Raw genomic sequence first — 22,790 nt, forward strand, 5'->3', positions numbered from 1 at the left:
CTTTTGCTAGTCCAAAGAACCTGCCCTAACACATACATCTGAATACTGTTTGCTAATCTGTGAAACAAAGCAGCATTTCTACTTGTAATTAAAGGAGAAAGCTGCTCCTGCTGACAAAGCCTGGTCATCTGATGCTTTATGAATAAGTATTTAGTCTGCCACACATTTGAGGCTAAGCCCTAAAAACTGGTGAGCTGTTCATCAGCCTGGGTAGGGAATCCCGCTCCACAACCAAGTCCTTTCTCAGGGATTTGTTTACTCAGGCCCTTACGCAGGGAGGGGGGAGGAAAAGAGGGGGAGAGGCAAAGGATGGGCTGGGCTGGGGAAAGCTGGGGTGGAGTGCTGCCCAAACCTCCCTCCCCCGTGCTCCAGCTGGCTGGAGGTAGGCTGGGGCTGATTTCCACCCCCAACCCAACCTCAGGAGCAGGGACAGGGGTGGAGCTGGGCTGCTGTGGCAGGAGCAGGACAGCCACCACCCCTCCCACAGCTTGGGCCAAGCTGCTGCAACTGCATCCCAGCCAGCCAGAGGTTGATTTTGCCCCAGCCCTCCCGGGAGGCTGGGGAGTTTATGGAATGTTATTTTTCACTTACGATATTACAGTAAGACCCCAGAAGGTAGTTTCTATAAAACTTTTGTTACTGAGTGTATACATTTCTAGTATGTTATAACAAAATAATTTTACCAATCACTTTTTCTACTCGAATTTTTCATTAATCTCCCTTATGCACATTCATTGCATAACTATTCTGAACTTCTTTAATATTTAAAAATATTGTGGTCCACATATTGAAGGTCACATAAAACAGCAGCTCAGTCGGAAATGCTAGTTATAAGTAATCCCCCCCAAGCTGTCCCTGGTTTAACTACCCTAGGAAAGGAAATGCTGGTAGATTCCTCTGTCTTATGTACTATTGGAGGTGCAGCAATGCCACAGGCAGGGATGTAATAACCCCTACCAGTTGCAGCACCTTCCCATTGTCACAGCCATACTCTTGCAGTTGGTTCCACCAGAGCAGGCCTTTGTGTACACATGGAATCCTGCTGAGTTCCACTACTTCCAAAGGTCCTAGAGGTCTGCCTGTCTGGATCCAATTGATTTTACATGGTACATGGCAGTGTGGTGGAACATCACAATAGGATATTGTCATGTTGTACAATTGGCTTGTTCTTCTGCTGCTGATGCCTCAATAAAGGGGAAGAAAAAAATAGCTTGGCATTTCTTTTGTGTCTTTCACCCAGTCCAGAATTTTCTGCAAACAGCTCTTAGAAAACCTCAATAGTCTGGCACATAAACGTGTAACAAATAGATGATGATTTTTGTTAAAATATTTTGCTCCTCTCATTTTCTGATGGGATGTTTTTTCAATTCCTTCTTGCATTTAACATATCTCTACACTTGTCCTGATAACAATATGCATTAACAGCAGGGCATGACACCCATGCACAGCTCCTTTATAAACCTGAAAAAAAACCTTATTCCTGAAACTTGTGTGCCAGCTCTAGCGTGATTAGTCTTCTTGAATCTAATACTGCAAATCCCAGTGGAAACAATGACAGCTTTTTACCTAAACTATAAGTTCTGAAGCTCCAGGGTGGTGAATAAAGAACAGTTAAAAATAGAATCCAGAGTATTTGCGATGGGAACAGTGTCTAATTTGGTGTAGCATTACTTGTATATGAAACAGGATCAACATATTTGGATCTCTACTTTTCCTATTTATGTAGAGAAGATAAAAGAGAGAAAAAATGGCAAAATGGCCCAGACTTTTCAGAAAGGAAAGGGAGTCACAGGGCAAGACAGCAGTAACCAGGAAAAAAAGTGAACTTTGCTGTGTCTCCAGATTGAGAAGTGGTGAGTGAAATTGAATAGTGCCATATTTAGAACATCTCAATTTATTTGCAATTTGCAAGAAATGGCAGCATGAAGTGAAAAGGATTGAACAAGAGTGGCAAGAATTGCACAGTGTTTGTAGAATGATAATGGAGATCTAAAACAAGAGATAGACGTTTTAAAAAAATCAGAAGTATTGCTAGGGAGTATAATATATAACACAAATAATTCACCTCTAAAAGAAGACAAGTTAAAAGAATAGTTCAGTCATACAGATAAAAAAAAGTTATCATAGAAAAATGTCAGGTTAGAGGAGACAATGAAGAGTAACATTCCTGAGTTAGATGAATCCACACATATGAATCCAGTTGTGGGGTGAGCTGTGGAGGGCCAAGTCTTTCCTACAGAGGTGGAAGTGCTCTCATCATCTGTTAAAAAGAGTCAGGCTATGCTACTGAGTTTTCTTACACTATTCCCAAATTCTGTTTATTTTAAACTAGCATATTTACCCAGTATTATGTGCATATTCGTAAGGGGGGACTCAGGGTAGGGGGCTGGGGGTGTGGAGGGTGTAAGAGTCAGAGCTGGGAGGTGAGGAGGCGCTCTAGCCAGAGGATTGTATGCATGTGTGTTTGGGAATGGGAAGGGGAGGCAAGGGCACTCCTTGGCAGCCTCTTGGTCAGCAATTGGTGTATCTCTGTTTACAGCCATCCAGGGTCACAGCAGCCAGCATACCTGGGTCTTCTGTCAAGTATCTTACTGCTCTGTATGCTTCAGGCAAGCAAAAATGGATGTTACAGGGAGGTTCCTGTCTGGCTACATTCCACCCGCCGATACAACACACCACGTCCCAGGATACAAGATGGCGGTGATACCAGCACCTCTTGCCCATCTTGGGAGAATCTAAAAGTGCCTGATGGCCGGAAAAGAAGGTTCAGGATCTAGAAATTGGCTAGGGTTCTTTCCTAGTGCTATATATCGAATGTGCACAGAAGAGATAGCTACATTGACTAAATATAGGACTATGTAGCACTTTAAAGACTAACAAGATGGTTTATTAGATGATGAGCTTTCGTGGGCCAGACCCACTTCCTCAGATCAAATAGTGGAAGAAAATAGTCACAACCATATATACCAAAGGATACAATTTTAAAAAATGAACACATATGAAAAGGACAAATCACATTTCAGAACAGAAGGAGGATGCGGGGGGGGGGGGGGGGAAGGAAGGTGAATGCCTGTGAGTTAATGATATTAGAGGTGGGGAAGGGTAGATGTCTGTGAGTTAATAGTATTAGAGGTGATAATTGGGGAAGCTATCTTTGTAATGGGTAAGATAGCTGGGGTCTTTGTTCAGCCCCCCCGCTGAGAGTGTCGAATTTTAGCATGAATGCCAGTTCAGAGGATTCCCTTTCAAGTGCAGATTTGAATGTCTTCTGAAGTAGGATGCAGGTGAGTAGGTCATTAAGACAGTGTCCTTTCTGGTTGAAATGGCAAGAAACTGTTTTTTCTTTGTGATCCTGTCTAATGTCTGTTTTGTGGGCATTGATTCTTTGGCAAAGGGTCTGAGACGTTTGTCCAATGTACATAGCAGACGGACACTTTCGGCACATGATAGCATAGATTATATTTCTGGAGGCGCAGGAATATGTATTCTTGATCTTATAACTCACTTGGTTAGGCCCAATAATGGTATCAGCAGAGTGAATATGTGGACAAAGCTGGCAACGGGGTTTGTTGCAAGGGAAAGTACCAGGGTTGGTATTAGTGTGGTATGTCCTGTGGTTGTTGGTAAGAATCATCGGGTACGTCTACACTACAGCGCTAATTCGAACTAACGCATCTAGAACTAAAAACTAGTTCGAATTAGCGTTTTGCTAATTCGAACTAGCATGTCCACATTAAGTGGACCCTGAACCGGGCTTAAGGATGGCCGGAAGCAGTGCCGGCAGGGCATCAGAGGAGGACTTAGAGCGTGGAGATGCTGCCTCAGGCTAGCCCAGGGTTGCGCTTAAAGGGACCCGACCCCCACCCCGGACAGACAGTTCTCAGAGGTGTCCCGCTTGCAAAGCAGTCCTGGCTTGGAGTGCCCGGAGTACCCACACTGGGCACATCACACCACTCGGCCATCAGCCCGGCTGCACTTGCCACAGGCTGCCATCTGGGGAGAGGGGACAATTGGGGGGCTGCAGGAGAGCTTCCACCCCCAGAAGTCCGCAGAGCCAGCCCAGTCCTCCCCATCGGGGGCTCGTGCCCCATTCCTCCCTCACCTCCTTCCACTTACCCCTCCCTAACCCCTCTTCTTGATGTACAAAATAAAGATAACGTGTGGACAAAACTAGAAACTCTCTTTATTTAACAAAACTCGGGGAAACTGGGAAAAGGAGGTGGGAGAGGGGAAGAGAGGGTGGGAGAGGGAAGGGGGAAACTGGGAGGAGGGAGCTGAAAGGGGGAAGCAAGGGAAAGGAGGGGGTGGGGAAACTGAAGGATCAGGGGTGGGGGCCTCGCCGGGCCAACCGCCTCCCAGTACGGCGAGGGAGGGGGCCTCAGCGTCCCCGGGGGGATGGGGTGGAGGGTGCAGAGGTTGAGGTGGGGGGTGTGGACATTGAGGAAGAGGTTGTGGGGGTTGAGGAGGAAGGGGTGGGAGGGGAGGCAGGAGTGGGAGGAGGGACAGCAGTTGGGGGGGCAGCAGGCGCAGGACCACACTACAGGCCTGGGCACCATGTTCTGCAGCTCGTGGCGGACCTGCAGGTCTTCCCGCATCCAGGTCTGTAGTGTGCGGTGCACGGCTCGCAGGGCCTCCAGGTGCTGGTCCCGGTACTCCTGCTCCGTGCTGGCAGTCCGGAGCAGGCCACAGGGGGCAGGAGCATGTCCCGGGTGGGGTGGTGCGCCCTGCACAAGCAGGTGGTGCAGCTGTAGAGAAAGAAGAGAAGTGGTCAGTTCTCCCTGGGGACGCAGAGGATGATGCTCAGCCCCCTCCACCACTCCGCAATGTGAGGGTGTCCATGTCCTGCACCGTCACAGCCGCTGTGCTTGTACAGAGGCCATGGTCAGGATGTCTGGCTCTCCCCGGGACTGGGAGCTGCCCCAAGACCGCACCCATGTCCCTGTGCCATGTATAGTGTGGCTGGGGCGGCAGGGGGGAGGGGGAGATGTCCCCTGCCTCCGTGTAGAGGGGACATGTGAAGGGAAAGCATCCTGCTGGGTCCCGCCCCAGGGTTGGGAGCATGTCAGGTCTCTTTGCACAAGCATGTGCCTATTGGGCAATGGCCCCTGGGTGTCACGCAGCTGGAGCCACCTGCCCAAGGGTGGCATGGCACGTGTTCGCACGTGCACAGGTGTCTGCGTGATCTGTGGAAGGCATGGCCCACGCGCACGGTCTCTGGTCTCCCTCCCGCCCCCCCCCCCCCCCGAACTACTTAATTCAAACTACTTACCCGGTACGGTCTCCCTGGACGACCCTGCTGGAACAGCTGGCGGTGGCCCCTCCAGTGCGCCCAGGTCAGGGCCCTCTGGTCCCGGCTCACTGTCCCCTGGGCTGGCACGGACCGCCCTGCCCCCCAAGAGTTGGTGGAGGGCAGCGAAGTAGGGGCAGGTGTCATCCCCTGCAGCGGCGCCGCCCCTTGTGGCCCTGGCGTACCCCTGCCGCAGCTGCTTCAACTTAATTCGCACCTGCTCTTGGGTGCGCCTGTGTCCCTTGCTGGCCATGGCAGTCGCTATGCGGCCGTAGACGGCCGCGTTCCTCCTCCTAGTGTGGAGATCTTGGACATTGGGGGCCTGCCCCCAAATCTCAATGAGGTCCATGACCTCCGCACTAGACCAGGAGGCCGCGCGCCGTCTACAGCTCCTGGCTGGCCCCTGGGTGCTTGGGGACTGGGCAGGGGACGGCTCACTGCCACTGGCTACCTGGCTCATGGTGGGGCCACTGGCTCAGGGGCAGAGACTGCTGGCAGGGCTGGCTGACTCCAGTGCCGTCTGGCCAGAGTCTACCCCTTTAAGGGCCCGGGGCTGGGGGAGAGGAGAAGAGTTTTCCTGGTTGTGCCCAGAGAGGTCACCAGGGGGAACCTGGGAAGGGCTAGCCTCCCACTAGTTCGAATTAAGAGTCTACACAGCCCTTAATTCGAACTAGCTAGTTCGAACTAGGCTTAATCCTTGTAAAATGAGGTTTACCTAGTTCGAACTAAGCGCTCCGTTAGTTCGAATTAAGTTCGAACTAACGGAGCGCTAGTGTAGCACCTATGAAAGTTAGTTCAAACTAACGTCCGTTAGTTCGAACTAACTTTGTAGTGTAGACATACCCTAGGAGACTATGGGTCTGTCTCCCAGGGTATGTCTACACTACCCTCCTAGTTCGAACTAGGAGGGTAATGTAGGCATACCGCACTTGCAAATGAAGCCTGGGATTTGAATTTCCCAGGCTTCATTTGCATAAGCGGGGAGCCACCATTTTTAAAACCCCGCTGGTTCGAACTAGCGGGGTAGTGTAGACATACCCCCAGAGCTTCTTGGAGTTTAGTGTCCTGTTCCAGTATAGGCTGTAATTTATTGATAATGTGTTGGACAGGTTTAAGTTGGGAGCTGTAGGTGATGTCAAGTGGTGTTCTATTGTTGGTTTTCTTGGGTCTGTCTTGTAGTAGATAGTTTCTAGGTATTCGTTTGGCTCTTTCAATTTGCTTTTTTATTTCTCCGGGTGGGTAGTAGAGGTTTATAAATGCATTGCACAATACATAGGGTTATGCAGAAAATGATTACAACAATTACAATGGTTAAAAGAGTGGTTATAATAGAGTGTAGGAAAGGAGTTAGGGAAAATCCCAGCTGTTGGGCTAACCAATTTAGCCATGAGATGTTTACATTCTTAGTTATAGCATGTCTTACCCCATAGCATCCGTTGCCATGTCCTGTGCCACCTCCCTCCAGAGTTATTTTGAGGATTGCGGTAGTCGCTGTCATCGAACCATACCGGTCCCCATTGGAAGATGTCACTCTTGTTCTTCCAGTCGTTTGGGCTGAGAGGGACAAACTTGATTCCCAGTCCAGTAGAGTAGTTGAGCAGGGTGTTCTGGTACAGCAGTAACAATTAAGATGAGGAGGAGAACCATGTCTTGCTTCAGCTTAGGTTTTTCCCATAGTTCAGTCTATAACTAACAACAATGATTGCAAGCACTACAACAGCAAGCGGTATATATACAAAAAGTTCATGGTGGTTTTCCAGATCCACACCAGCGTTGGGAGGGATACATGCCACTGGAGGACTGTTCAGGGCCATTGCCTCAGTTTCCTGTAATAAAACATAAGGTTCACCGGTCTTGGATACAATCCAAGCCTCAGTAATGGTTATTGGTGTCAGCCCAACATCTGCAGTGGTCCAGACTCCTTTTTCCTTGTAGGAGTGCAATATGCAGGTTCCCAAACTGTGCAATATGCATAGGAGTGCAATATGGTCAGTTCCCAAACTGGGGTGTTTGATTAACACAGTGTTTCCAGGTGCATATTTAGAATCTTTGAGTGGTACAGTGTGGCTAGGAGAAATTCTCCCTGTAGGGAAGATTCCCTTACTGATCGGACTGCCCGTAGGGGTCTGCCGGTTGTTTAATTTCTGCACCACAGTATTCAATCTGTTTCCCCATTTGCCATCTGTGGGCCATAAGTGGGCTTTCAACAGTCCATTCCAGCGTTCGACCATGCCATTAGACTGAGTCTCCTGGGGTGTTGGGACAAGGGCCATTAAGCTGTTTAGTCCCATGATTGTAAACAACCCTGTGGCCCATTGGGTTGGGTAAGCAAAACCAATTCCTGAAACAATTTTCACTCCAGTTAAAACATACTTCCACCCTTGCTTACTGGTGGGTAGTGGACCAATATAATTTACTTGCCAGGTTGCCCATAGTACCTTTCCATCTCTTAGTCTGGCAAGCTGTTGTTCTTCTGTTATATGTTTCCTGAGTTCAGCACAGAGGGTGCAAGCTTGGACCAGATCTCTGGCCTGTTGGTGCGTGATAGGCCACCCCCTGGCATGTGCCTGCCACACCAGCACATTGCTTCCTGTGTGTCCCAAGGTTTCATGTAGCCAAATGTACAGGCGTTCCCAATCCACCTGGGCAGTGAAAATCTGTGCTGCTGCATCTGCTAAGTTATTCAGCTGTGCAGCCAGGATGTTGTTCTTCTGGTGAGCTGACACAAGACCTATGCTTAAAGCATGTTGGGTTGCATGCTGGTATATCCATTTTCAATATTCCAATCCCCAAAAAGGCTTTCCCCCTATTTCCCAGTTATTATTCTTCCAGTTAGTTATCCACTGGGTGGCTCCAGCCCATGCAGCATAGGAGTCAGTGTAAATGGTACTGGCACCTGCCTCACAAGCTAGTTTGATTGCTGCCGGCTCTGCAAGCTGAGCTGTTCCCTCTATGTTTGCAGTCAGGGGTGCAGCGGATGTGTCTGCTGAGACCGCCGCAGCCTTCCCTGTCCACTTTCTTTTGAAATAGCCAGGCAGCCTGTATTCGCATATAATGTTGGATTTGAAAGCAAGCCAAAAGTGTTATCAACTCAGCCTTGAAAGAGACAGTGAAGTTTCAAAGCTTGAATTTCTAAATAATAATTTGTTTCTAGAGAGTTAAATTTAACCTTAAGAATGAATGCCCAACACAAGCACTAGCCAATTTGTGCCTTGTCTGTTTGTAATTTTAAGCAAGAGGACATTATCCAAAACAAAATAAAACTAATTCATTTGAAACCTACAAAATAGAGTTATAATATATAGAGCTCATACTTTATGCAGTTAACCAATTAAGTTTCAGTAGAATCCCTAATTTTTCCTTTGCAGATTTAACAAAAGTGTCCATAGACAAATGTTTAAATGTGATTTTTTCTTTGCCTAGATGGTTTGCACAGTGCTTAAGAAAGAGGCTGCAAAGAAACGAGGTGTCATTTTTAAAGCAGGTTTCCCTTCACATATTACAACAATCGCTTAATTTCTTCCACACTCCCACGGAGTCCACTTTTTACCTTCACATTCCCTCAAATCACTTGCTTCATCCTTTCAAAGAAAATATTCCTCATTCCTAGTAACTTTCCAATGTCTGTTCTACTTTCCTTATTCCTTCAACTATGCCCATAGGGCTCCAAACTTCTTGTGCCTTCCCCTTTCACATGTTTTTTCCTCCTTATGATCCGTCCTGATTTCTGCTAAATGACTTTTCCCAATGACACAGGTTTGTTCAGTATCAATTTGATAAGGAGGGTGGGCCTTCCAATTAGCCCCCACACCTTCTGATTCCTTTCAATAGGTAAATCTGAATGTTTATTATTGCAGTCAGCTATTACTAATTTTAAACTTCTCAGTATAGGGTTTTCATAACATTAATGCTGCTGCAAAGTCTGTGGTGAAAATAGAGTGCTCATCTTTGGACAGTCATTTTCTTTTGGGCTACTCCCGGTGGCAACTCCTTTTTCTCCAATATGGGCTTAATGATTGGGAGAGGAGTGTGAAGTGTTATGGCTTGAGCTTGGGTTAGCTCCTCTGCTTCCCTTAGTGCTGTGTAGGCTGCCAAAAGCACCTTTTCATAAGGCATTTAATTTGACTGTGACCTCTGCCATAACTTCGAGCCAAATTGTATGGGACAGCAGGGTACAGTTTCTCCTTCTTGCCATAAGGCATAGGACATCCCTGTGTTTCCCACAGTGAGATACAAATAAAATGGGGCATTAGGGTGAATTGGACCCATAGACTGATAAGTGTGTATCTCGTTTATCAGCTGTCTCAGAGCCTCCTCATGGGTGGAGGCTCATTCCCAGTGAGCATGCTTCCTGAGCAAATTATACGGGGAGTAGGTATGAATTAAGATTCCCCGTTTTTCCAGATCTTTAATTAGTTCAGAGTCCGGAGCCATAGCTTCGGCTGGAATGCTGTATTGTTTTATCTTGGTTACAGTGGAAGGCGGGAGAGCGGGGGCTTGAGCCAGCAAATTCTTAAAGCCAGCTCCAAAAGCTCATTTTTTTCCATTAATTACTTTCTCCTTCTCCTCTCTAGCCTCGGGACGAGGCTAGCCTGTATATGCTCCATGTCCTTATTTAGTGTTCGCACTCGAGTGTCTAGTTTCTGGCATTGTTTTCGCAGTTCCTCCTTCTCCCTCTGAACCCTTATCAGCTCTGTTTCTAAGTTCCAGTAGCTAGTGCAGGCTGCTTGCCACACACCCTTTAACAGCCAGATGCAAGCACCTTTCCTTAACATCTCTTTATCCCATTTAGGGTTGCCCCATCCCTCTTGGGCAAACTTTTTCTCTATACAGCTAAAATCCATGTTAAACGTGACTGGCTTCATGCTGCTGTATTTGAACCAGTAAACAATCCTGCCAACTATGCCAGCTGATGGTCAGGGCAGTGTGTGTGTGTGTGTTACACCTGAGTCTTAAACTGCTGGGACACAAGACCCCGTCACAGTGGGCAGTCTAGGAAAGACTGACGGGTGCCCCGAGGAGTTTAACGTCTGTGTCTTAGTCTGCTAGGATCAGGATCCCTTTGTGGAGGGCAGCCGACAGGCTGACAGATGCCCCAGAGTTTATAGGAAGAGCTTATAAATCATGTGTTTACAATGGCTATTGCTCTATTTCTTAACTGCTAGCAAATATAGATCTTAAAAATGGTTACAAAGAAAATAAAGATAGAAAATAGAAATACTTGGTACCAAGTGACAGCTTAATCTTTAAAGAGCTCTAAATCTATGTGTACACTTAAGACAAAGGACACATCCAGGTACAATTTTTACCCCGTTCTGTGCCTCTTGACTCCAGAGTATCAGGCCAGGGCCAGTCCTAGGAAAGATGAATACGAGGTGGGCATCCCCGTGAAACCTCAGGAGGTCAAACACATAACCCGACCAGCAGGTAGATAGTAGATTGACACTCAGAGTAAGTGTGCTGTTGGACCCATCTTTATACCCATAGGGGCCCGTATCCTCTTTCTTATCTAAGATGCCAAATTGAGTTGGTCCGTCTTTGTGATGCCAGTTCTTACAAGCAAGTTTCAACTTAATTTACACTTGTAAGAGAGATAACTACATTGTGGGTACTGGACATTCTTTACTGGGCAGGTGTTCGTATCAATATGGGTTTCAGTCAAGGGCACTCCTTGGCAGCCTCTTGGTCAGCAATTGGTGTATCTCTGTTTACAGCCATCCAGGGTCACAGAAGCCAGCATACCTGGGCCTTCTGTCAAGGATCTTACTGCTCTGTGTACCCTGTATGCTTCAGGCAAGCAAAAATGGATGTTACAGGGGGGTTCCTATTTGGCTACAGGCAAGACTTAAGGTATGTAGTCAGAGGTGTGACTGCAGCATGTGTGGACCTTTCCAAGCAAGCTTTAACCTAGCTAGCTTGAATAAGGAATGTAGGTCATACATCCAGGACAGGAGATACTGCCCTGGGCAGCAGTGACTCTAAAAGAGATTTGGGGGTTATAGTAGATAACCAGCTGAACTCTAGTTCCCAGTGTGATGTCATGGCCAGAGGTTATTTTACCTGTGTATCTGGGATTGGTGTGACTGCTGCTGGAACACTTATGCCCAAAAATTCAAGAAGGATGTTGATAAATTGGAGATGGTTTAGAGAACAGCCATGAGAGTGAGTAAAGGGTGAGAAAACAACACGTAGTGACAGACTCAAGGAACTAAATCTATTTAGCATAGCACAAAGAAGGTTAACAAGTGACTTGATGGCAGTCCATAAGTATCAACATGGCCTCTTTAGTCTGGCAGAGAAAGGTATAATATGATCCAATGTCTGGAATTTGAAGGTACACAAATTCAGACTGATGATAAGGTATACATTTTTAACAGTGAGTAATTAACCATCAAACAATTTACCAAGCATCGTGGATGATTCATTGCCACTAACAACTTTTAAAGCAAGGCTGGATGGTTTTCTAAAATACGCACTCTAGAAAATAAGTTGGGGATAGTTCTATGGCCCGTGTTATACAGGAGGCAGAAGAGGTGATCACAGTGGTCTCTTCTGGCCTTGGCATCTATGAACAATGATAACAGTGAAGCCACAGCAGCATGGATTGCAGGTGACCCCCTGAAAGGCCAGGTAGGTACTTGAGTGATTAGCCCACACTGTTATCTGTGTTGCTATGGCTGCACTGGTATTTTTTGAGCAACACATTGTGTAGTCACACTTTAGACTGCAGTGTACCCATACCCAGAGGGTATGTCTACACTACAATGTTAGTTCGAACTAACGGACGTTAGTTCGAACTAACATTCATAGCCGCTACACTAGCGCTCCGCTAGTTCGAATTTGAATCGAACTAGCAGAGCGCTTAGTTCGAACTAGGAAAACCTCATTTTACGAGGATTAAGCCTAGTTCGAACTTACTAGTTCGAATTAAGGGGTGTGTAGCCCCTTAATTCGAACTAGTGGGAGGCTAGCCCTCCCCAGCTTTCCCTGGTGGCCACTCTGGCCAACACCAGGGAAACTCTATGCCCCCCTCCCGGCCACGGACCCCTTAAAGGGGCACGGGCTGGCTACGGTGCCCGTGCCAGGTACAAGCCTGCCAGCACCCAGCCAGCAGACCCTGCACCTGGCATGGCACAAAGCCACCCACCCGATGTCCCCCAGCCCACCCCCTCTTCCCGGGACCAGGCTGGCAGCTCCCGGGAGCTTGCCCTGGACCTCATCCACGATCTCCGCACTAGGCACAGGAAAGTGGCCGTCTAGGGCAGGAGAACTGCCAGCCTGGACACCCAGGAGCAGGTGTGCATGAAAATCAAGGGGGTCCACTGAGACCCCGGACCCTGAGCCCTGAGCTTACAATGGCCGTCCTGGGTCAGACCAAAGGTCCATCTAGCCCAGTAGCCTGTCTGCCGACAGCGGACAACCCTAGGGACCCTGGAGGGGATGGACCGAAGACAGTGACCAAGCCATTTGTCTCGTGCCATCCCTCTCCAGCTTTCCACAAACTTTGGGCAGGGACACCACTCCTACCCCCTGGCTAAGACTACTCCATGGACCCAACCTCCATGACTTGATCTCACTTCCCTTTAAACTCTGTTCTAGTTGTAGCCTTCACAGCCTCCTGCAGCAATGAGTTCCACAGGTTAACTATTTTCTTTGTCAAGAAGAACAACTTTCTCTTACTAGTTTGAAGCCTGCTACTCATTCCTTTCCTTTGGTGTCCTCTAGTCCTTCTTTATGGGAACTCATGAAGAACTTTTCTGAATGCACCCTCTCCACCCAACCCCTGCTTTTAAAGACCTCTATCCTGTCTCCGCTCCATCTCCTCTTTTCTAAGCTGAACAAACCCAGTCTCTGTAGCCTCTCTTCATCAGGGACCTGTTCCCAACCCCTGATCATGTTAGTTGCTCTCCCCTCTCCCAGCCTTTCTCTTCCCCTCTCCCACCTCCTTTTCCCAGTCTCCCCCAGTTTTGTTCAATAAAGACAGAGTCAATGTTGGAAGAAACGTTATCTTTATTTTGTACATCAATAAGAAGGGGGGCTAGGGAAGGGTAAGTGGAAGGAGGTGAGGGAGGAATGGGGTACGAGCCCCCAATGGGGACGACTGGGCTGGCTCTGCGGGCTTCTGGGGGTGGAAGCTCTCCTGCAGCCCCCCGATTGCCCCCTCTCCCCAGATGGCAGCCTGCGGCAAGTGCAGCCGGGCTGATGGCCAAGTGGTGTGATGTGCCCAGTGTGGGTACTCCGGGCAATCCAAGCCAGGACTGATTTGCAAGCGGGGCACCCCTTAGAACTGTTTGTCCGGGGTGGGGGTCGGGACCCTTTAAGCGCAGCCCTCAGCTAGCCTGAGACAGCATCTCCACGCTCTAAGTCCTCCTCTGATGCCCTGCCGGCACTGCTTCCGGCCATCCTTAAGCCCTGTTCAGGGTCCACTCAATGTGGACTTGCTAGTTCGAATTAGCAAAACGCTAATTTGAATTAGTTTTTAGTTCTAGACGCGTTAGTTCGAATTAGCTTAGTTCGAATTAGCGCTGTAGTGTAAACGTACCCTGAGTGACTTGCCATAAGAAGAAATTTGTAACAGAGTAAGGAACTGAATCTGAGTTGAGTCCCAGTCTAACACCCTAACTTCAGAGAAAGGATGGTCCATTAGGGTTCGTATGCTAACAGTTTGTAAACTTGTCAATGGGAAGATGTAATTCTAAAGCCAAAGATATCACCAGGGGACACTTTTGTTTGAATGGTTACTTCAGAACATAAAAAGCAAAGGTACTAAGTGACAAAATAAACCCTAATGCCATTTAAATCAATGCCAAAACTATAGCCTCTAAACTCCGGAGATGTGGATTCTACCAATTAGTGATTTGTGATCAGATTCTGCACATCTTCCTAATACAAGCAGTTCTATGAATGTCAGAGAAAGCACAAGAAAGGATTTCTCTGACAGGGAAAGTACAAGTAACAATGAGTTTGAGATCATATACTGGTCTTAGTTTCTGATTAGTATGCAGGGTTGATCCTGCATCCCTTTTTCACTTGAGTAATCTTGTTACACATATCAGTAATTCCACTCAAAGCCATAGTCATGTCCACATATTCTGGGATTGCTCATGTGAGTAGGGTTGGAAGACATAGCTAATGCCACCTGAATAACATAACTTGTCAGTCTCTCTGCCTAACAGAAGTCTAGGTCTTGGTCCTTGAAGGTCTATCCACATGAATAATATCCAACATATTAGTGTAATTTTCATCCTTTCATCCTTACACCATCTTCTTGACACCCTCATGCATTATGTCACTTCTAGTATTAACAATAAAAGCTCCCACAAAGATCTTACAATGTCATCTGTGAAGAATTTAGCTGAAGATCATCCCTGAGCTGAGTGTTCTGAGCCTACTGAGATACCTGAGGTAATTACCTGGGAGTCCAAAGAGTCCAGCCAATCCACAAGCAAGGGTCTAACCAGGTGGCATAAAAGCAGGTATATAGACTCTCAGTGAAGGCAACTAGACCAGTCTGCCAGACATTGCTATGTTGTGGTTACTCCCAGCTACATGATAGTTTTGACAGACTGCCCTGCTTGTCCTGACATGAGCACTCTGTGCCAATACTGTTAGTTTTGGGGCACAATGATGCTTTAATCAGTTAATTTTGAAAGAGGGCACCTAAATGGCACTGAAAAACAACATCATGAGAGCAAAGAAGCAGCCATGATTTCTCAAAGTAAAGTTTTGGAAACAACTTTAAGTACATCTGCAAAGGGTAAATGTTGTAGGAAACACTGTTAGTATAGATCAAGAATAGCCCCAGCAAGAGAGGATTTAGCTACCTTGAATGTACCAGCATTCTTCTTTACCCAGGTTAGGAGAAGAACATTTTTGAATAGCAGTTATTTAGAGGTATGTACCCAACTCCAGGCAAAAAGATTTAGTCCTATAATTCCCTTTAACACTAATGACTTACACAATAAAGTCCCTGCTCATCTCACTTGAATACTCATCCTTTAGCTGTGCTCTCTGAAGCACTTAATACAATAAAAGAGTCTTAAAAGTAAACCAATTTATGTCACAGCTCATATATTACATTTGGAGGAAATAAAGTTTAAAACGTGTACCACTCTGCACCTATGCATACCGCCAACCAGACAGAATAATCTGGGAAACTTAATTCAGATCACATGGCTGCAAGCAGAGCTGAATCAGAAACCACACACATGAGAACACTGTGAATAAATCTTTGTACAGTCTATAATGGACTATGTGTCTAACTGCTCGTTAAAGCTCAAAAATAAAATAAAATTCTAGTTACCACTGAAATGGTGACAGAAGTGCATCCCATGCAGAAAACGTTGAGTGATTATTTCCTCTTCAGATAATATCATTAGATTAGCATAGGAGGGAACTACACAGTTTGATCTTGGTATGTTTACAATAGAATTTCCTTTAATGATGCTTTAAATGAAACACCAGCAGCAATAATACAAAATCCACACAATCAGCATAAAAAAGTCTTGGCTCTAAAGAAAACAAAGGGCGGGGAAAAGCCAAGTTTCTTACACTGTACAACGGAACAATAATGATTATCTCTGGAGAGAAGCAAGAGCGATTCAGAAATAGTCTGAAAAATACAATTTCCCCTTGTAACAAGGTAGTCTACTCTAAGGGCCAGAGTACTGGCCCATCCAGCCCTGGTCAATAGCGCACCCTACTGGGAAGAGGACAGGCGATGCCTATAAAGGAGCTTGGCTCCTCTGGCTGGAGCAATGTGTACAGTGGAAGACTTTGGGCCCCTTCCACCCTGTGAGGGAAACACTTCTTTGTAAGTGAAGATGTCCCATGTTGAAAGGGACAGACCCATATCTGAGCCCTCCTGCCAGGGCTATCCTTAGGATTTTTGAGGCCTATGCAACATTATTAATCTGGTGCACTACTGTTTTCTGTGTGTGAAGGGGGCGCAGCTCCTGCACGAAACCTGCTTAGAGAAACCAGGTTGCTCCATATCTTCCTGTCTACTCACCTGTTCAATAGGCAGAGCCCCTCATATGAACAACCAGGGGCTAAATTAAATGTGTGTATGAAATTGGAGCAGATATAAAACAGTTTAAGTTTTTTAAAAATGAAAAATATGAAAAAAACTCAAATACACTTTATTTCTGTTGTCATTATTCACTCCCTGAATTGGACACAGCTCACATTCCTCCCTTGACCATAGATACTGGTGGATGGAACAGAGTCTTCCCCAGAAGTCGCAGTGGAGGAGATCATAGAATCCTAGGGTTGGAAGAGACCTCAGGAGGTCATCGAGTCCAACCTCCTGCCCAAAGCAGGACCAATCCCAACTAAATCAACCCAGCCAAGACTTTGAAATCTGGGACTTTAAAACCTCTAGTGATGGAGATTCCACCACCTCCCTAGGTAACCCATTTCAGTGCTTCACCACTCTCCTAGTGAAATAATTTTTCCTAATATCCAACCTGGACCTTCCCCACTGCAACTTGAGACCATTGCTCCTTGTTCTGCCATCCGTCACTACTGAGAACAGCCTCTCTCCTTCCTCTTTGGAACCTCCCTTCAGGAAGCTGAAGGCTGCTGTCAAATCCTCCTTCACTCTTTTCTTCCGCAGACTGAATCAGCCTCTCCTCATAGGTCATGTGCTCCAGCCCCCTAATCATTTTAGTTGCCCTCCACTGGACTTTCTCCAATGCATCCACATCCTTTCTGTAATGTGGGACCCAGAATTGGACACAATACTCCACTGGTGCCGAATAAAGGGAAATAATCACTTCTCTATATCTGCTGGCATGCTTCTCCTAATGCACCCTGTGACGGGGAAGGTGTTCCCCACACTCGCAGCTATGGCCCGACGGAGGCTCGTGGCGGGGAAGCAGCTGAGCGCCCCAGAGAAGCCGGGGGGCCGGGGTGCACGGCCGGGGGCAGAGCCATGGCAGCAAGCATGCCGCCCGGGGCGGGCATTAGAACCCCTGGGGGACCACATGGCGGGGATGCCACGGGGAAGGGCAGCCCCAGCCCGCCGGGTCAAAACGGTGGTGGCAAGGGCGGAGAGGGGGCGAGCCAGGAGGGAGCAGGCACTGGCGGCATTCTCCCCTCCTCCACAGGCAGCCCCAGCGGAGCAGCAGCCGGAGGGCTCTGCACGGAGCGGCAGACCACTCGGGACCTGGCTGGGAATGGGAGGACCAGGCCCAATGGCCGGGGAGCTTTTGCAGGGAGGAAGGAGCCGCGGCCACCGTGCCTGGGGACCAGAGCGGGCCGAGTCTGAGTAAGGACATTCTGGCCACAGCGACCCGTCAGTGCAACCCGGGAGCAACTGCTGGGAAGGACTACAAGCCGGTGGCCCGGGAGCCTGCCGGAGGGTGAGAAGGACAGAGAAAGAGAGGCGAGGGGATGACCGTGAATCACCTCGCCACACACCCCAATATTCTCTTAGCTTTGTTGGCTACCAGGGCACACTGTTGACTCATATCCAGCTTCTCATCCACTGTAGTCCCCAGGTCTTTTTCTAGCAAACTGTTGCCTAGCCAGTTGTTCCCCAGCCCATAACAATGCTTGGGATTCTTCCATCCTAAGTGCAGGACTCTGGACTTATCCTTGTTTAACCTCATAAGATTTCTTTTGGCCCAATCCTTCCCTAGCTTAGTGTCATCTGCAAACTTGCTGAGGGTTCAATACTCCCCCCATTCAGGTCATTAATAAAGATCTTGAACAAAACCGGTCATCGAACCAATCCTTGAGGCACTCCACTTGACACAGACTGCCAACCAGACATCGAGCCATTGATTAGTACCCACTGAGCCGGACAGTCTAGCCAGCTTTCTATTCACCTTACAGTCCATTTATCCAATCCATATTTCTTTAACTTGCTGGCAAGAATACTGTGGGAGACTGTATCAAAAACTTTGCTAAAGTCAAGATATCATCCCCTCCCCCCTTTCCCATTATCCACAGAGCCAGCTACCTCATCACAGAAAGCAATCAAGTTGGTCAGGTATGTCTTGCCCTTGGTGAATTCATGTTGACTATTTCTGATCACTTTCCCCTCTTGCAGGTGCCTCAAAATGGATTCCTTGAGGATCCCCTCCATGATTTTTCCAGGGACTAAGGTAAGGCCAACTGATCTGTAGTTCCCTGGATTGTCCTTCCCTTTTTTAAAGATGGGCACTAAATTTGTCTTTTTCTGATCATTCAGGACCTCCCCTGCTCACCACAAGTTTTCAAAGATAATGGCCAAAAGCTCTGCAATGGCATTTGCCAATTCCCTCAGCACCCTCAGATGAATTAAATCCAGACCCATGGAATTGTGTATGTCTAACTTTTCTAAATATTTCTTAACCTGTTCTTTCTCTACCGATGGCTGCCCACCTCCTTCCCATACTGCGTTGCCTAGTGCAGTAGTCTAGGAGCTGACCTTGTCTGTGAAAGACAGAGACAAAAAAAAAAAAAAAGCATTGAGTACTTCAGCTTTTCCCACATAATCTGTCAATATGTTACCTCCCTAATCCAGTAGGAGCCCCACACCTTTCCTGACCACCTTCTTATTGCTAACATGCCTGTAGAAACCTTTCTTGCTACCCTTCACATCTCTTGCTAGCTGCAATTCCAATTGTGCTTCTGTCTTCCTGATTACTCCCCCTGCATTCTCAAGCAATGTATTTATACACTTCCCTAGTCATCTGTCCAAGTACCCACTTCTTATATGCTTCCCTTTGTGTTTAAGCTCACCAAGGATTTCCCTGCTAAGCCAATCTGGTCACCTACCATATTTGCTTTTCTTACTGAGCATCGGGATTCTTTGTTCCTGTGCCTTCAATAAGGCTTCTTTAAAACACTGCCAGCTCTCCTGGACTCCTTTCCCTTTCATGTTAGCATCGCAGGAGAGCCTGCCCGTCAGTTCCCTGGGGGAGTCAAAGTCTGCTTTTCTAAAGTTCAAGGTCTGGAGAAAGGGCAAAGAGACATGGTTGGGGGGGGAAGAAGATGAGGCAAGGGGACCTGGGACTGCCTCAGAGGTCTTGGGGAGGGGGAGGAGGCAGGGAGAACTGGGGCTCCCCCAGGGGTGCTGGTGTGGAGGATGAGGCAGGGGGCCTTGGTTGTCCCCCAGATATCCTGGTGGAGGGGATAGAACAGAGGGATCTGAATCACCAGTTGCTCTATGTGGCCTGGGCGGAGGTGACTCACCTGGAATAGGAGGCACTCATGGGTACTGATGATTGATTTAGCCCAGCGTAGCCTGGGAACTGCCTATCCCCCATGTTCCCTAGCCTCTGCAATTGAATAGTGGTGGAGCTGAGGCAGGCGCATGGGGCAAGGGGAAGCTTTACCTGCAGCACTCTACATCAGAGTTGCCCCAGGCCTGTCAGAGGCCTGAGAGTGCAGGGAGGAGGCAGGAGCCATGCCATGAGGAAGCCCAGATGTCCACAGCACTCGGTAACCAGAAATGGCTGGGCTGGCTGCAGAAACTTCCTCTCCCCCATCCCCACTCACCCCACCAAGAGGTATGTACCTTAGGGGGGAGGAGTGTGGCTAGCGTGGAGTTCCTGAGGGTCAGGCTGCCTGGGCTCCTCTCTGCCTCTGCCCCCATCTTCAATTAGTGGAACAAGTGGAAGGAGATGGTAGGTGGAATGCAGCCCTGCTGCCAGCTGAGAGCAACACCTTCCATGTACAGCACACACATCTTCATAGGGACACCTGAAAATCTGGTGCCTTATGCACCAACATATGTTGCATATGCCTAGGGATGATGGCCCTGCCTCCAACAGACGTCCCTACTTTTCTTCAAAATGGGGAAATTGCCCTGCATTTGCAGTCTCCCCCCTGTCATCAATACTTGTGGGTCCTACTTCTGGCTGGATCCTTGCTCGCCAGCTGCCCACCCACCAGCTATGAGTGTGTGTGCATGTGGGGGGAGGGTTTCCAATGGCTGACAATGGGGATGAGTGTGCAAGGATGGCCAGTCAAACCTGCAGCATGTGGGGACAGCTACTCCCCCTTTTGGTCTATCAGTGCAGTCCCTGCTGTGTGCCAGCTCTTGGCTAGCAGGCTCTCGCTCTCTCCCTCCCCGACGCCAGTTCTAGCCAGTGCTGCCCAGCTGGTTAGTGCATGGAGATTGCGACAGGTTACACATCCCCTGCTGCCTACCCATTGGCCCTTCCCATGAGTCCCCTCTCACTGTCTTCTTCCTGCTGTGCATGTTCCCCCCAGCCTGACTGCTCCAGCATCCCACTCCTGTTGCTGTGCAGAAAACCAGCCCCAGGTCAGATCATTCAGCTCACCAACAGCCTGGCTGCAGCAGGCTACTTCCCTCCCTCACTGCCTCAGGCTGGGTTGGCACCCAGGGAAAGCTCAAGACCCTCTGTTCCAAGGTACTAGGCAGGAGGTGCCAATTCCCTGCACAGTACTGGCATGGGGGAGCTTTTCTGCTCCTCAGCTAAGCTTGGGAGTGGCAGGGAGGAAGCAATTTCCAGAAACTGAAGAAGGGGAATACTGCTGCCCAAAGTGCAGGTCAAACACTAGAGTCTGATTCTGTAGCTGTTTCAGCCGTGCATCACTGATAGACATGATTGATGTTCTGGTGAGTCTACAGTGCTGAACTTGTTCTCTATCACATACGATGTATACTATTGTGTACAGTGTGAGGACAACTTACATTTGCAGTTAGTTGCCCTGCACCTACTAACTGTAGCAAAAGTATCATTTTTTCTTTTAATTGTTCTTTGCCATTTCCACCTTCAACTCCAAGTCTAATGGTCACTCAGAGGATTTTTTCCACCCACGAAGTTATTTTCTTCACCCTTCACACTCGAACAGGCAAATGCAATATTCCACTTCCAACAAAGCACATGGCCATTCCACTTACAATTTCTTTTAATCAGTAACATAATAAGTTATTTACTTATTCCCACAATATAAGAACATGGAGTCACCAAATGAAATCAATAGTCATCAAGTTTAAAACAAACAAAAGGAAGTTTTCCTTCACTTAGCGCACAGTCAACTTGTGGAACTTCTTGCCAGAGGATGTTGTGAAGACTAGAACTTTAACAGGGTTAAAAAAAAGATCTAGATAGATTCATGAAGGTTATGTCCATCAATGGCTATTAGCCAGGATGGGTAGGAATGGTATCCCTAGCCTCTGTTGCTCTGGTAATGGATGACAGGAGAGGGATCACATGATGATTACCTGTTTTGTTCCCTCCCTCTGGGGCATCTGGTATTGGCCACTGTTGGCAGACAGGATACTGGGCTAGTTGGACCTTTAGTCTGACCCAGTATAGCCATTCTTATGTATCTGAATTTCCTCTGATCTGCCCCAATTTGAATAGCTATGTTGGGTGCTAAGCATTCAGGCTCCTGCTTTGGGGGCAGCTTTTAGCGTCCCAGGATTGTCTGACACATCTTGCTCAGCTTCCCTTTTTAGAGGATCTAGGAACCTACAGAGTTGGAGTAGGTGTCTTGTGTTGTTTTCTTCCTCACGTGTTCACACTAACATCACAGACAGGTGCAGCCTCCGGGCTGCTGCAATCTGAACCAAAGGCACCAGGATGGAAAAGCAGTAAGGGCTGCTTGTGATGAAGCAGTTCACCCATCATTTCCCCTAGTGCATCCAGTCATTTCAGCTTGGAAACATTCATCTGCTAGGTAAGAGACAGGCTGTTTCCTTGGACTGACCCTCTGCTATCTCTTATGATAAACAGGGACAAGGAACTTTGGCTGTGGAACAACTACTGCAAGAGAGCAGGTGGAGCCAGTCTTGCCACTGTTGAAGTGCGCTGACAGACTCTGATCTCTAACTCTATCTTTCCCCACCGGGCAGTATGATAGCCCTGTTTTCCACGAGAAGCATTCTTTGGCACAACAGACCCTAAATGCTGTTAGACCGGGCAGCTGCTTAGAGGGAGATCTCTATGGCCATAGTCTGACATATGCTTTTTAATTTTGACTATGGCACTAAATTATTAGAAAGGTTAGATATTTACAGTAAGTACATTGGGAAAAAAATAGCAAAACTGTCAATTATATTCATGTTCCCAATTTTAAGTACAGAGGGAATTGGTAGAACTAGAGATTCCCATTTTAGAATGAGAACCTCCTTCCTCAGCTACTCCAGGATCTTTTCCTTAGTCAGAGCACTGAACACTAATGTCTCTGCTCTCTTGTGGACTCTTGTTCAGGCCTTTCACAGAGCTTCTTTTTCCACACTGAAGTCTCTCGCCTCAACTGGGCACCAGGTGTCCATTAAGTTATCAGCTGAGGTTTCCCAGTCCAAGTCCTCTGGCTAGTTAGGTCCATCTATTACACCTGTGTCATCATTAATTGCCTGTTAACTCCTTTCAAGCCCCTAACATCACTACAATTACCCTGTGGTAGACCTCTTCATTGTAGGGAAATGCTAATTTCTGCTGTGCTGCTAAGAAGCATATCACAGATTATGGGGTCATGTTACAAATTTCCCATGCCCATATTTTGAAATTCTACATTTTTCTCAACCTCTCCCCCA

At 47.6% G+C, this 22,790-nt stretch overlaps 1 long non-coding RNA gene across 1 annotated transcript in view; it reads left to right on the forward strand.

Moving 5' to 3' along the window:
• The window catches only part of LOC142830750 (uncharacterized), a 113,089-nt gene that overhangs the window by 79,672 nt on the left and 10,627 nt on the right, over positions 1 to 22,790 (forward strand). The window contains exons 2-4 of the long non-coding RNA XR_012906205.1: positions 17,398 to 17,652; positions 18,345 to 18,399; positions 18,486 to 18,598. This is a non-coding gene — a long non-coding RNA (uncharacterized LOC142830750). The remainder of the gene's footprint in view (positions 1 to 17,397; positions 17,653 to 18,344; positions 18,400 to 18,485; positions 18,599 to 22,790) is intronic.

The sequence above is a fragment of the Pelodiscus sinensis genome, chromosome 10 (genome assembly GCF_049634645.1).
Source record: "Pelodiscus sinensis isolate JC-2024 chromosome 10, ASM4963464v1, whole genome shotgun sequence".
NCBI classification, from domain to species: Eukaryota; Metazoa; Chordata; order Testudines; family Trionychidae; genus Pelodiscus; species Pelodiscus sinensis.